This window comes from Urocitellus parryii, unplaced genomic scaffold (genome assembly GCF_045843805.1).
Source record: "Urocitellus parryii isolate mUroPar1 unplaced genomic scaffold, mUroPar1.hap1 Scaffold_59, whole genome shotgun sequence".
Taxonomy (NCBI): Eukaryota; Metazoa; Chordata; class Mammalia; order Rodentia; family Sciuridae; genus Urocitellus; species Urocitellus parryii.
Genome location: NW_027554094.1, coordinates 3,014,176 through 3,029,133, shown reverse-complemented (window position 1 = coordinate 3,029,133; position 14,958 = coordinate 3,014,176).

The window sequence follows — 14,958 nt, the reverse complement described above, 5'->3', positions numbered from 1 at the left end:
CACACAAATCCTCAAATACTTCCCACAAGCACCAACACAGACAGGATGTGTGCTAAGAGATACAGATCACAGATATCCCGAGACTGGGACTTGAAACACAGGCACAGATGGACCCAGGTCCACATGTTCACCTGCCAAGGCAGGGTGTCAGACACAGGTGACACCCAGTTGGTTGCACTATTGGTCTAGAAAGAGTTAACCTGGAAGGTCAGGGGTTAGAGGTTAGCCAGATGAGGCTCCCTCAGACATTCCTGCAAAGTAGCTAGAAACTTCAGGAATGTAGCCTTTTCAGACCTAGGGAGAGCTGCCCTGCTGGGACACCTGGGCAGCTAGCTGTGAGCTGAAAAGAAGCCATGCCTTGTCTCTCAGCATGCAGGAAGGTGTTTTGGGGCTGTCCACTACCTTAGTCTCTGCCACTTAAAGGAACAAAGAGAGAGGGCCTGAGCTCATCCTCACCCCACTCCTGTGGCCATGCAGTTGGTGTCCAGATGCACACATGCAGGAATTCTAGCAGGCACCCACAGCGCCCTGTACTGCTGGAGTGACGTTACCTGTGCAGTGACAGTCATATGTCATGTTCAAGGGTGTCAACACAGGCAGTGACCAGACACAGGCACAGTGATGCACAGGTGCTCAGCACTCCTGAATTCACCCTCAAGGCATCACAGAGGCCTCTCCTCCTGGCCTGGCGGCATGGGCCTGATCCTCTGTCACCAGTGGATCTGTACACTCGGCCCTTCTGCAGAAGGGACAGAGATGCCTGTTTCTGACCACATGGGGGCAGAAGCAGCCCCCATCTTAGGGCAGTCTTCCTGGTGCTGTGGTCCCACCGAAAGGTAGACTCTGTTGGGGAGGCTGAAGCAGGTGTGCAGAGCCTCAGACCCTCCTGCAGCAGCTGCATGACCCAGTCTTCTCTGCCCTTCTTGGGACCTTACTTTCCCATCTGAAAATGAGAGGTGGTCTCAAAACCCATCTTCTAAAGCCTTCTTTAAAGAGGTGGGCTCAAAACCCACCTTCTAAAGCCGCCTTTAGCTTGAAGTAAAACAGTCAGCAGAGCAGCTATGGGAGGTGGGAGCACCAAACCCCTGCACACCCTAGACACTTTCCTCTGTAAATTGATCTGGAGCGCAGAAACTGAGGGGCTCCCATCAACTCTGAGCCAAGCAAAGGGAAAGAAATGAGTTATCTAGTGCCCCCTGAGGCCCCCAAATCTATCTCATCTGTCTCTCACTGAGATAGATGTGAGGGTGGTTTATATTCTCCTCCCTGCAGACAGTATGGCCACACTTGGGCCCAGTCTGGATACTAGAGCATACACAGGGGTGCATGGGAGCAGCTGCTGTCCTGCAGAGTGGATGCGGGGGCAGGGTGCAGTTCTCTCCCTCATGGCTCAAATTATTGTAGAAATGTTGTGCACCCTCAGGGCCACCAGAGCTAAGTAGCACACAGGCCTTAAGTGCAGTCTCACCCACTCCACGTCCCAAGGGTGTGTCAGCAGGGGTGGAGTGAGGGGCCCCATGTGCTCATGTGTGTCAATGCTGCGTGAGGGGTGTTCCTGTGCTTATGTGTGCCTGCCCTGTCCTCCTGCCATTCATTTTAGCTGACACTCAGCACAAATATGGTGTGAAGGCCTCAGGGACCCGTGTTCCTTACTCTGGGAATCTGGGCCTTCATTGGTCCAGCCCAGCAGTGTGGGTTATAGTTCACTCTGTGTACAATTCACAGGCCCTGTAAGCCCTAGGGCCAGAGCCCACCAGGAAGTCCTGATAGGGGCACTAGGCTATGCTGTCTGCAGAGCTTTGGGGCAGAGGTCATCCCCAAGTGGGGAGAGGAGTGGGTACAGGTGGGGTCTCTGCCAGACTGCCAGGTGGAAACAAGAGGATATCTGGGCAGTTCCTTCACAAAGAAAACCTTGGGCGGGATGTGCTGAATCATCACGGATGGTGCTGGAGGGAAAAGGAAAGGGCTAGAAGGGGTCAGGTGGTCAGCTGCTGCTCTGCCTCACCTGAGAGCCCCCTCAGCTGTTCAGGCTGCAGGGTGGATTCTCAGTGCTGGGGTAGTGGCTTTCCTGACACACCCTGGCACATGGCAGGTACCAGTGTCTTAAGGACTGTCCATGGGGCAACCCAATGTGGCCATGGGTGGATCCAGCTCATACCCTGATCTGGTACCTGCTGGGCTCTGGGCTCTCTGAGCCATTCCTAACTTGACATGGCTACCCTGTCCCTGGGCAGCACCATTGCCTGACTGCTCCCCTCTGCTACCACCTGCCCTGGAATCTCTACATACCTTCCTGTCCCCAGAAGCTTATTAAGAGTTGGACTACAGATCTGGGAGGCTGAGGCAGGAGGATCACAAGTTCCAGGCCAGCCTTAGCAACATAGCTGGCAATGTAAGCAACTTACAAGACCCTCTCTCTAAATAAAAAAAAAAATTAAAAGGATTGGGGATGTAGCTCATTGGTAAAGTACCTCTGGGTTCAATCCTCATTACTGAAAAAAGAGGGTACTGCCAGAGGTACCCTCTTCATCAGAGAGAGATACCTGAAAGTCTTCTGCTGAAGAAGCCTAGGTAGACATCCTTGGTCTTCAGCAAGCACTGCCCAAGCTGGAAGATAAGGTTAGATCTAAGGGTGCATAAGTGGGATGTGGTGCTGTTCTGAGGACCCTGCCACTGACACAAGGGTGAGGCAGAGTGCCCACGGACACATAGCGACAGGCAGTGGTCACACCATAGAGGGTCTGAGATCCTGCAGACCAAGTGCTGGCTGCCTGAGATCTCCTGATGCTTATCCATGTTTCTCCTGTGATGTGCCTTCTCTGTCCACCAGCGAGGGTTTGTGGGGAATTTTTGCTGTCTGGGGCCCCACAGGGCAGGATTCAGGCCTAGGAAAAGCAGATATGGAAGCTCAAAATAGAGAAAACTAGTCAGAGTTGCCTGGTAACAGCCTTTGCCTTCTCCTGGGTAGAAGGATACAAGAAAAAGCTAAAGGCCACCTGCTGAGAGCCTGACACTGACGGTTGCCCAGGTGCAGGCCGGTGTACCAGATGCCCTCCAATGTCTCATGTCCTTGCCCCAGTGTGGCCTGAGTCAACCTTCACACGGCATTTGGGGTGGAGCAGTGGTAAGTGTTCAGGAACAGAACACAGAACAGCAGCATACACTCAGGTGAGTGACAGGGAGCAGTGGTGCACACACAGGTGTGTACCCGGGGACAATGCGTGGGTGTTCAATGCAGAGTGCCTGACGTGGAGCATGCTCCCTCACACAGCCCGAGGCTGCCCAGTTGTCTGGGGCTGTCCCTTCAGTGTTTCTTCATGCTATAATACTGTCACCTTGTGCTCAGTAGGTCACACCTCTGAACCAGTTGCATCATGAAGAGGGCATGGGGGCTGGGGAGGGGGCTCAAGCGGTCACGCGCTCGCCTGGCATGCGCGGGGCGCTGGGTTTGATCCTCAGCACCACATAAAAATAAAATGAAGATGTTGTGTCCACTGAAAACTGAAAAATAAATATTAAAAAAAGGAAGAGGGCATGGACACGTGAGGCCCCACCTGGAGGGCCAGCAGCCCCTTCATCAACACCGGTGTCTTTGTCATGTCGGGATTGTTGTAGGTAGGAAGCTTGGGTGGACCAGATCACTGTCCTGACTTCCTGATGTATAGACCGAGTCTGACTCCGGTCTCCCATTGCCACCAAGCCCCAGTCCTTGGGAGGTAGGTTGACAATGACATCCTTTGAGGTGCACTGGTGGCTTTGTGCATGGATGTCCGGTGAGGCCCTCTGGATGTGTAAGTTCCTATTCCTGACTAACCAGGCTCCCCTGGGACCATCTCATCTCGTGCACTGTGTGAGGGCAGGTGGGGCAGCCCTGAGTGCTATTCCCTGGGACCAGGACTCTGCTCCTGTTTGGCCATGACCCCAGGTGTGGCCCCAGGTGGGGATGTGTTGAGGCCCTGTGCAGAGCCCAGATGCAGAGGCTCATGACCTGATGACAGCCACCTGGAAGGAATGGTGCACACATCTGCAGCCATACTTCACCCGTCTGCATGAATGGTCAACACAGGGCCTTGGGAACCCAGGCAGGGCTCATCTATGGCTGCTCACTCCAGGGGTGTGTGGGCATTTGCAGGCCAGGTACAGGGGCTGCCCAGTTCCCTAGAACCTAGCCTGTGATGGCAGGAGGGACTCAGGGCCCTGGGCACCATCTAGCCTTCTGAACAGTGCAGTTCCTACTCCCACCCCAGCCCCCACCTGCAGCACTGAGGCCGAGAGTAATAAAACACCCACCTCACAGGAGACAGCTTTATCTTGTTGATGGGAAGTCTGCCAGCCCAATTTATGATGGAACATAAGATCTCCAAATCTGAATTTATGTGCCGGAGTATAACGAGAGGTCAATGAGATTGAAAGTGGGCTCCTGAGAGGAGCTGGCAGGCTCACTCCCAGGTGCTGTAAGGAAACCTCACAGTCTTTGTCCCCAACTTCAGCCTGGCCCAAGAGGGAAAGGACCGCCAAGGAGAGCCCTGCCTGAGAGCCCTGCTGTTTGGTGTAAGGGGGAGAGAGAGGGACTCTGTCGGGCGGGGCCACGGCTGTGGCAGGAGTCTTGGAGAGGGCCAGCCTGGACCATCTGTGCTGAGGATGCAGATCTTGTGCCTGGTCTCAGGCCTGGCCCTCAGCCGTGGGCGAGCCCCTGGCTCAGAACAGTCACAGCAGAGCTCTGGCTCTGGCCCAGGGACCCACCGCCAAATGGAGTTGCCATGGGTGACCATGAACCCATGGCCCCCACCCAAGCCCTCTGGAGCCCTCTGTCCTCATCACCCCCTGGAGTCAGGGGTGGGGTAGGAGGAGGGTTGGCTCTGTCTGGGGTGGGCACCTGGCCAGCAGGAGGCTGGCTTTCTGTGCCCCAGGGCAGACCCTGACTTTAGGATTTATACAAATAAATGAAATGAAAAGTGCTGGCAGCCCTGATCTAATTACAGCCATTCATTCTCTGGTCGTTAATAATTTGTGCAATAAAGGGTTTCGGCTGCTCCAGTGTGGAGGTGGCTGCGGCTCAGCCTTCCTTTGGCGCCGGCTTCGGGAGCTGGAAACATGAATTATTAGTTTCTTATCGCTCGGACCGCCATCACTCATGCTGCCAGGACCTGGTGGGAGCTGGCGGAGGTCCCCTGCCTCCTCTGCTGGCCCTGAGCTGCTGCTTCTCTTGGAGACTCACGGTGGGGCTCAGCACTACCCCACCCAGCCCTTCTGGGAGTGTGACCCCTGGAGCAGGAGGCTGCAACAGGCATGGGAGCTGCAGTGCTGTGCTCTGAGCCTCAGATCCTCTCTGTGAGTGAAGCCAGACCTCACACGCCAGCAAAGCACTGGCCCAGGGAGGGTGGGGTCCTTATCAGGGTGCTCTCCAAGGGGCACAGACTGCCTAGTCCCTGGCCAGAGAGGAGAGGAAGTCCCCTCTGGGAGCCACAGTGCCTTAGGCAGTCAGAGCTCCATCACCTGCAGTACAGCCAGGGGCTTGAGGATACCCTGAGGAAAGGGATGGTGCTGGCTATGGTCTGGGTGGGGGTACTGGTCTCCTGGGCTTTTTGTCTGCACCTCCAAGTATAGCTGCTGAGGTGTGTGGGCTGGGGGCTGAACTCCAAGGCCACAGCCCAGATGGTGACCAGGTGGTTACCTGTCACAGAAGCACGCACCCTCCTGCAAGGCTCCCAGCCAAGCTGGGGAGTGCAAGGCTAAGGCAAAGCTGGGGTGTGGGAGGAATGGGGACCTGGCACCCACCTCTGCCTCTTGCCTGCCAAGCCCCTCCAGGTGCCTCCTGGGCTGCAGCCCCACTTCATCTCTGTGAGGATGTGGAACCTAGAGGGTAGGCCTTGCGCCCAGGGCTGTTTGCCCACCACTTCCTGGCTGTGTGGCCTTGGAGAGACTGTCAGTTCTTCTAACCTCAGTCTATAAAATGGGAATGAGGATAAAAGGAGACAAAATTAGTATGTACTGAGTGTCCGGGGTGTGTGCAGGTGTCATAGGTGGAGTGGGGTGGCCCCTGCAGCCCTGCATGCTGGGCAGTCCCATCCTTCAGGCAGCGTGGCTTCAAAAAGTCTGACCACATTTCATCTGCTTTCTGTTTTCTTAACGTCTGGACAGAGTTGTAGTGAATGTCCCAATGTACTTGTCTCCTCCCAGGTCATCTCTGTCATTTCTGGGTCACCTTCAGTTGACTTGTTTCCTCTTTTCCTGCTGGGCTGTGTTTTCTGCTTCTTTGCACACCTGTGAGGGTGTGTCTCTCTCTCTCTCTCTCTCTCTCTCTCTCTCTCTCTCTCTCTCTCTTCCCTTCCGTCCCTCCCTCCATGGTTATTTTGTTTATTTATCTTTATGTGGTGCTGAGGATCAAACCCAGGGCCTCATACATGCTACACCTCATCTCTGAGCTAGCCCTCTCACAGTGCCTGGGCTGCACAACATAGCTGACCCCATGCCCTCTGCAACCTGCTGAACACACCCTCAGCCCCAACAGCTGCCAACCCACTTTTTTTTGGTAGTACAGATGGACAGAATGCCTTTATTTTATTTGTTTATTTTTGTGTGGTACAAAGGATGGAACCCAGTGCTCACACATGCTAGGCAAGCGCTCTTCTACTGAGCTATAGCCCTGCCAATCCAATTTTGCTATGGTGTTTTGGTTAGGTCTGGGACTTCCTGAACATTGCCCAGGGAGAGATTGAAGGGGCTCTGTGGGCAGGGGCTGGGAGGCTGCAGCCCCTGCAGCAGCCAAGTCTGGCTACTTTCTACCTCTAGGGCATAGACTTTCTTCCACCTGCTGTGGCAGAACAGGAAGCCCCCACCCGGCACCTGGCACTGAAGACCACTCATCAGGGCCTGAGACACAGAGCAGCCCTGAGGTCCCTCTTTCTAACCCTGTGCATCCTTGATGCCAGTTTTGAATGCCATTTCTGCCAGGAAGCTTCCTGGATCCTCCAGTCAGAAAGCATCCTGTTCCTGGAGCTTCTGAACACATCCAAACCGTGGTATTCTGACTCCCACAGAAATCCTGTCTTCCTCTAACTGGATGGGAGCCCCAGTGGATGGCACTCTGGCATTCTTGGCTGATGGTTCTTTAACTGAAACCAGAAGAGAAGAGCCAACCAAGGGCACGGTCCTCCTGGCTGGGCTGTGGGCAGGGCTGAGGTCTGTGGGATATCTGAAGGTCCGGAGGCTCCAGGCTTCCCACAGCCCCAGGCTGGGCTCTCAGAGGGCTGCTCCTGCTGGGGTCTGCCCTTCCCCATTTTTCTGGCCCCTCTGCTCCTGTCCCCTGTGGCCTGTCTGGCCACCTCCCTGCTACCACACCACACCCTCTACCTCAGATGGCTTCCTCCCAGCCCCAGCTCACACACACAGAATCCCTTACCCCAGGAGCATTCCAGGCATGCACAGTCCACTGACTTGCCCCTGGCCAGGCTGTGCATTAACACAAAGACAGCTGGCTGGGTTTCCCTCACCCAGGTCTGGAGCTCCTGAATGGGGAGCCCCCACCCCCACTTCGTGTGGTCGCCTCTATACTGATTTAATTTATCACTGACCGAGGATGAGTAATTTTATTGTGAAGCACAGTTCAGGGTGATAGATGAGGGAGCAGGGCAGGTCCTTGCTGTCTTCCTCTCCAGAGGGAGGTGGGAAGGAGAATCCTGCCTCTCCATAAGTGGAGGCTGGCAGTTGGGGAGGAAAGAGCCCCATCAGGGTGGCTGGCCATGCCAGATGGGAGTGAGGAGGCAGGGAAGGCAGACCAGGTCTCCCTGTCCAGATAGGGCAGGACCAGGACATGGCCATCCCCCACGTCCTGACTAGGGCTGAGGCTGAGGGCCCTACAGGTGGGAGTATGGAGGGGCAGATGTGTAACTCCAGCATCCAAACAGAAAAAGTGGGGATGCTTTCCTCTGAAAATTGCCACAGCAATCAGCTTCTCTTTGAATCCATGTGTTTCTGTTTGGTTTCCTTTTTTTTTTTTTAATTTGCAGTACTGTGAACTGAACTCACTGAGCCACACTCCCAGCCCTTGTCATTTTTTAATTTTGAGACAGGATCTTGCTAAGTTGCCCAGGCTGGCCTTGAACTTGAGATCCTCTGTCCTCAACCCTGCTAATCCACTGTTTTTAACAATGCTCATCTCACCAGCTACTGCACACCCACACTTCAAAGTAACACTTGCCGGCTGGGGCTGGAGCTGGGGCTCAGTGGTAGAGCACTTGCTTAGCAGGTATGAGGCTGTAGGTTCCATTCTCAGCACCATATAAAAATAAACAAAATAAAAGGTATTGTGTCCATCTACAACTAAGAAAAATAAACAAAGTAACAATTGCCATTGGTCACTTCCAGGTGTTTGGTGAGGGACCCTGCATTGCTGCCGGTGGGATTTGGGGTTCTGGCCTGCCCACCCACTCCAAGGTCCCCGGCCTGGGTGGGATGTGTGTGGCTGGGTGGGTGGAAGCTGGGAGGCGCAGGTGCCAGGGAGCAAGCTCACCCCGACTGCTTATGGTGGGCAAGGTTCTGGGGTCTGGGAGGGCTGAACAGACCCAGGACTTCCCTCCACTGTGGTCAGCCAGCAGCCTCCCTCTGGCAGGCAGGTTAGCCCCCTGGCTGGACATGGGTCAGACAGTCCTGCAGGACCTCTCAATCTTGGCCGAGAAGCGTGAATGGTGGGCGCCTCGCTGTGTGACAGTCCCTGTCAGTCACGATGGATGTGGGCCCAGAGAAGCGGGGACGGCGACGGGAGGGGGCGCTGGCTGGCGGAGCTGTCCCCAGCCGCCGGCTGCGTCCCCGGAGGCTGGTGGCTGCGGCTCCAGGAGCGTCCTGGAAGTCTGGGCAGCTGCGCCGCCACTGCCCCTGGCCTGCCCCCAGCCTGCCCCAGTGGGCTTAACCCTTAGTCTCTCTGGGCTAACCCTCGTGCCCAGGCCTGGCTTAACCCTTAGGTCTCCACTGGTCTAACTCTTCTGTCTCAGGGACTAGCTGACATCCGCTGTGCCTAAGTTGGCCCCAGTGGGCAGCCCAGGAGCAGCGCCTACTGGAGCTTCAGGCTGGAGAAAGATGCTGGCCCAGGTCACTGAGGACACTGCCCCTCCCTCCTGCCCCCTTTTCCCAGGGTCTGCAGTCAGGCCTGCTGTCTTCTCCTTGTACCACAGGGACGCAGTGAGGGCACACTGGATAATGACAATTTCTGCTAAAATTGTTAGTATGCTGGGCTCCCTACCCAGCTCTTTGTGCAAATCATGAAGCTTGTCAAGATGGCCTGCCCAGGAAACTGACGCTCTGAGAGGCCAGGACTTGGCTCAGCCATGGCAGGTGGTAGAGCTGGATCCTGCCTCCTGCACCAGGGCTAAAGGCATTCCCTCCCCTCTCTCCTGGCCCCTGCCCCTTCCTCTTCTCCCTCCCAAGCAGATGGTGCAGGAATTGAAATGGACTTGTGGGGAGGTGGGCCTCTGGATTCTCAGAGTCTCTGAGGAGGGTCTACAGATGATGAATCCCTGGGAGTGGGAGTATCTTTGGATCTCAAGGAGGAAGAGTCAACAGTCATGAAACCCAGAGAAAATGGACTGCAGCAGTTCCAATCAGGTGAGACTCAACCTCTCTTTGACTCTGGATGGGCTAAGGGGTAGACATTGTACCAACCCCTGTTGCCCACTGCAATGCCAGCTTGAGTTCTCACACAAGACTGGCATTTGAACCATAGATAGGAGCCTTAAAAATAACGTAAAGGTCGGCTGCTGTGGCGTGCCGGTATTAAATCCCCAGCACAAACAAACAAACAACAAAAACTACAACTTTAAGGGGTTAAGGTGTAGTTTAGTGGTAGAGCACTGCCCAGCATGCTCTACCATGAGGCCTGGGTTCAATACCCAGCACCAGGGAAAACAAAAGAAAATAAGACCTTAAGGAACAGAAATCATTGGTCAGCCAGAGAATGACAGGAAAGGCTTGGGCACACTACTGGAGACAAGGGAGAGAGAGAGAGGTGCTCCAAATTAGGGCTCCTAGGGTTTCCACAGCCTCAGCCTCTCTACTACACGTATTCAGTTCCCCAGGACTCGGCTGAGGTCTGGGTAGCTAGTGTGTGCAAGAGGACGTGGGCCTTCAGCCCCTCCAGTCAAGGAGAGGTTGAGTCTCACCTGATCAGAACTGCTGCAGTCCGTTTTCTCTGGGTTTCTTTGTTGAGGCTTGGGAGGCCTCAGCACAGCTGTGGCCCACAGGTTGGTCAGGGATACCTGGGACCCAGAGTCCTGTAGCACCTGCAGGGCAGTCCCAAACCATCTTCCTGGCTCCTGTGCATTTTAGGTGGGTGGTGGCTGGCTAAATTTCTCAGCATCTCCCCAAGTGTCACCCTCACTTGTGACCTTGGATTCAATACCCAGTCTCATCCTAGGTGGAGACAGCTGGAGTTGCTGAACTATGGGAACTCTATCCATTTTTCTGAGCAGGAAAGAAAAGAGGGTGGGAAACTGGTTTCTGAAAGCCAGGTCACATGCCAGGAGGACCTCTGGCTGCATACAGTCAAATCTTGCAGTAGGAGGACAGTAGAGTGAGCACATGTGGAGGGTCTGGGGTCCAAGAGACTGACCATGAGGGACAACTCTGCACCCAGCCAAGGTCTGCATCTTATGCCACTATCAAAGCCTATGGGTGGGTGAGGATAATTCCATGGGTTATGCTGCACTGCTGCGGTACATCCTTAAAACTGGCAAGAGTGGGTTGGCAAGTGAGGAGGGCCTTGACTCAGAGGATAGTGCTGGATCTGCTCCTGAAGGCGGTGGAGCCCACTGCCCATGCAGGGTGAGATACCTGCAAACTTCTCTTCCTAGACAACTGACCAGGAGGTCTGAGAGAGGCAGAGTGAAGAAAGTCAGGGTCAGGGTGAATTGACCCTTGGCCTGACTGGTGAGAGACTGAACATGTTTAAGGGCCAAGGGGCTGAGGTGGGGGCTGAAGATCCAGGAGAGTTTCCCCCAAAGCAAGGTCAGACTTAGATGGGAGGTGGACCCCCAGCATCAGGCCAAGGGCAGGACTGCCTGATGGGTGGGGGTCTGTTCAAGGTTGGTGAAGGAGGAGGAAGGCAGGGAGGGGGTCATCAGGGCTTCTGCCAATGGCTCGGTGAGGGGCAAAGGTGCAGAGGTTGCTGCTAAGTGACTGAAGCCACAGTGTGGGCAGAGGTGAGCCATCAGGGTCTCCTCTGCAGGGAACAGTGTCAGGAGGTGGAGCTCGTCTGCAGCTGGTGAGGGCAGATCAGGTAGAGAGGAGTTGTGGACACACAGCAGAAGGGGGCTGCAGGTGGAGAGAGAGTAGGGCTCTTAGCCTCAGCCCAGAGAGTCCTGATCTGGCTGAGGATGGTGGGGCTCGAGTTCTAGGGACAGTGGGTACTAGCACTCAGGCACAGCTAGATGGCTGAGTGCAGGGCATATATGGCCTGCATGGCTTATTTTTTTTTTATTTTATTGAGATAGTATTCACATTACAGGGGCTGGGGTTGTGGCTCAGTCGTAGATTGCCCGCTTAGCGTATGTAGGGCCCTGGGTTTGATCCTCAGCACCACAAAAAATAAATAAACAAAATAAAGGTATTGTGGTCAACTACAACTAAAAAAATATTTAAAAATTCACACAACATAAATTTAAGCTCAAAGTGAAAAATTCAGTGGTGCTTTTTGCATTCACAGAAGTAGTAGTCCACAGATTCACATACAGACATATATTGTAGATTAACAGATACCATGCTTTCTTTTAAAGTTCCTAGACATCCTTTGCTAAATCCAATGATAATTTGGGGGCCATAAAAAAGAGTTTAAGTAAGTACAAAACTCATACTCTACAGATGCTAACCAAAATTAACAAAAACATAAATTAATGTGTAAGATTTAACTATAGGCAGACTTAGACAGAAAAACACTCGGTAATTTGGTAATACTCTTGTAGATGACTCTTGAATAAAATACAACATTAACACCACAGTTAAACAGAAGATGATTTTTGGAACATTTTATATAAAAGCTCATTTTAATAAAAATGTCAATATTAAATGAGAAAAAAGGAAGGAAACAAAATTTGCCAATCAAGAATTTAGAAAACGAACAATGTGAACCTGAAGAAAGAATAAGTGTATTAATTAGATAAAAAATTAGTTAACATATTAAAATTAGAATTGATATATAAAGAACTCTTCCGGGAAGGGAAAAATTGGGCAATGCACAAAACCAACCACATGAATACTGGTAGGAAAATTTGAGACATATTCACACCAAAATTCCTGCACTTATACTTCCAGTATGTGAATGCATAGTTGTAACAGACATTCTCAGCAATGTAGCAGAGCTTCCTTTGAATTGCTGCTTCACAACCTGAGGGACATTATGACAATAAAGGCCAAATAAAAGTTTCTAACTCTCCTTTACAAAAATAATACATAAAAAAGCAATATTACAGTTTCCTAGTATAGAAGTAGGTTCTCATAGCGAAAGTCCAAGATCCCCTGTAGCTCTGCAGGGAGAGAAAAGAATAACCACCATGAAATACATCACAGACTTCTCCAAAACAAAGGCCATGACTCTGAAGGAAAAGGACTCTGCCAAAGCTACATCCCACCTGTAGGAAGGGTACTTCCCTGACTCTAGTACAATTTAGTCTTCCTGCCTTATCTAAAAAGACAATATCAACAACAATAAAAACCATACAGCCAATAGCTGTCACTAAATCAAGGACACAGATTTAGAAAGCTACAGTATTAATAAGAGTCTGGGGTCAGCTTGACCCCTGGAGAAGCACTGGTGAAAGACACAGAACCAAACAGAGGCCTACTAAAAGACTGAGATTTAACAAGAAAGCTACAGAATGTTCCTTTACCCTTTTTCTTTACTACCACACCAACAGGTTCTAGTGTAATGAAAGAGTACATAAGCTGAAAGAGTGCTACAAGACAGCTATTTTTGTTGAGAAGTAGTACTTGGTGAAATCAAAAGTCAAGAGGGGATGATAAACAAAAAGTCAAAAAGATATTAGTGAATTGTGGAGCCTCTGTTACCTAAACCTAGAGCAAACATGAAATACAGTCTAACTCCTAGTTTGATGAACAAGAATCCTTTCCTCAAAAGCCTCATTATTTCAGGTCCAATTATCAAATACAAGGCATCACAAAAATCAAGATGAAAACACAGTTTAAAATGACAAAATAATTTTCAGAACCAAAATGACAACATTTTATATAATTACCAGATATAATATTTAAATAACTATTAATATGCAAAGTAATTTAATAGATAAAAGCAGATAAACACAAGAACAGTTGAGTAATGAAGGTGGAGAGATGAAAATTCTAAGTATCTAAAGGAGCAACCAGAAATTTAAAATGCACACACAGAGCAACAGCAAGGAAACAGACCTCTGGGAGCTCAACATAGACTGAGCACAGCTGGAGAATCACTGTGCTCCAAAACAAGTCAATTGAAACTCCCTAAACTGAATTGTAAAGAAGGAAAATAAATAACAAAAAACTCAACAAAATCCAAGAACCTACAGAAAATTTTCAAAGGAATAATAAACACATCATTGAAATACCATAAAAGAAGAAACTAACATAAAATAAACATTTTTAAAATTAATGACATGCCAAACCCCAGATGAAGGAAACTCAGAGGAAAACAATTACTAAAAATCTGTGTCTAGGCATATCATATTCAAACTGCATAAAAACAGAAAACATAATAAACAGCAAAGCAGAAAACTAAACATACATACATACATACATACATACATACACACAAAAAAAATTATCTGTAGAGGGACAACTTACCTACATAGGGAAACAACAAAACTTATCTTTAGAGGGACAAGGAAAGTAATTACATATTCTCAACAGAAATCACAAAATAAAAAAATAATTAGACAAACTACTTGAAGTATTAAAAAACACTCTGAAATATATATATCCATCAAAATAATCCTCTAAAATGTAGAAATATGATTTTTCTCAAACAAAATCTGCAGAAATTCCAGGCCAAAAGATCTGCCCTATAAAAATGTTAATTAAAAAAGAAAAAGTTCTCTAGGCAAATAAAAAAAGGTCAAAATCACACCTATGTAAGGAAATGGAGAGCAAAGAAGAAGGGATGGATCAAGGTTAAAACCGGGTTTATTTTTCTTATTCTTAATTGATTTGAAGGATAACTATTTAAGGCAGCAATTGTACAATATATGGGCCAAATATAGCATATGCCTAAGTGAAATGAATGACATAAAAATCAGAAATGACAAAAATAGAAAGTGACACATTATAAGTTACCTGTGACACATTTGAAGTGATATAGTGCTCTCTGAAGATGGGCTTATGCTAGTTAAAGTGATATATTTTAAGTCTGGGTCAACAATTTAAAAAGTTTAAGAAAAAGAAAACTCTGTTAAGAGATAATTTGGAGTTATATAAAGTATTAAATTGAAACACAGAAGGCAGTAAAAGATAATGAGAGAAAGAAACAAAGAACAAAAACAAACAATAGAAAACAGATATTAATATGGTGAATATTCGTTCAAGTTATAGCAATAATAACTTCAAAATGTCTAAACACACTAAGTAAAAGAAGTTTTCAGGGTGGGCACTTTATGTTGTCTGTAAGAAACACATTTTAAATATGAAGACTCAGATAATTTAAAAGTAAATTTCTCGAGAAAGATCTACTAGGCTAACACTAACCAAAATGAGGCTAAAATAGTTACATTAATATGAGATAAAGCAGACTTTGGAGCAATGACTATGAAAGATAAAAAAATAATAAAAGGGCTAATTGTTCAGAAAGACATAAAAATCCTAAATGTGTATGTACCTAATAAGACAGCATCAGAATTCACAATCCAAAGCCTGACAGGGTTGAAAGGAGAACTCAACAAGCCTATATTAAAGTGTGTACAATAGATTCCTGGGGAGAACTGCCGG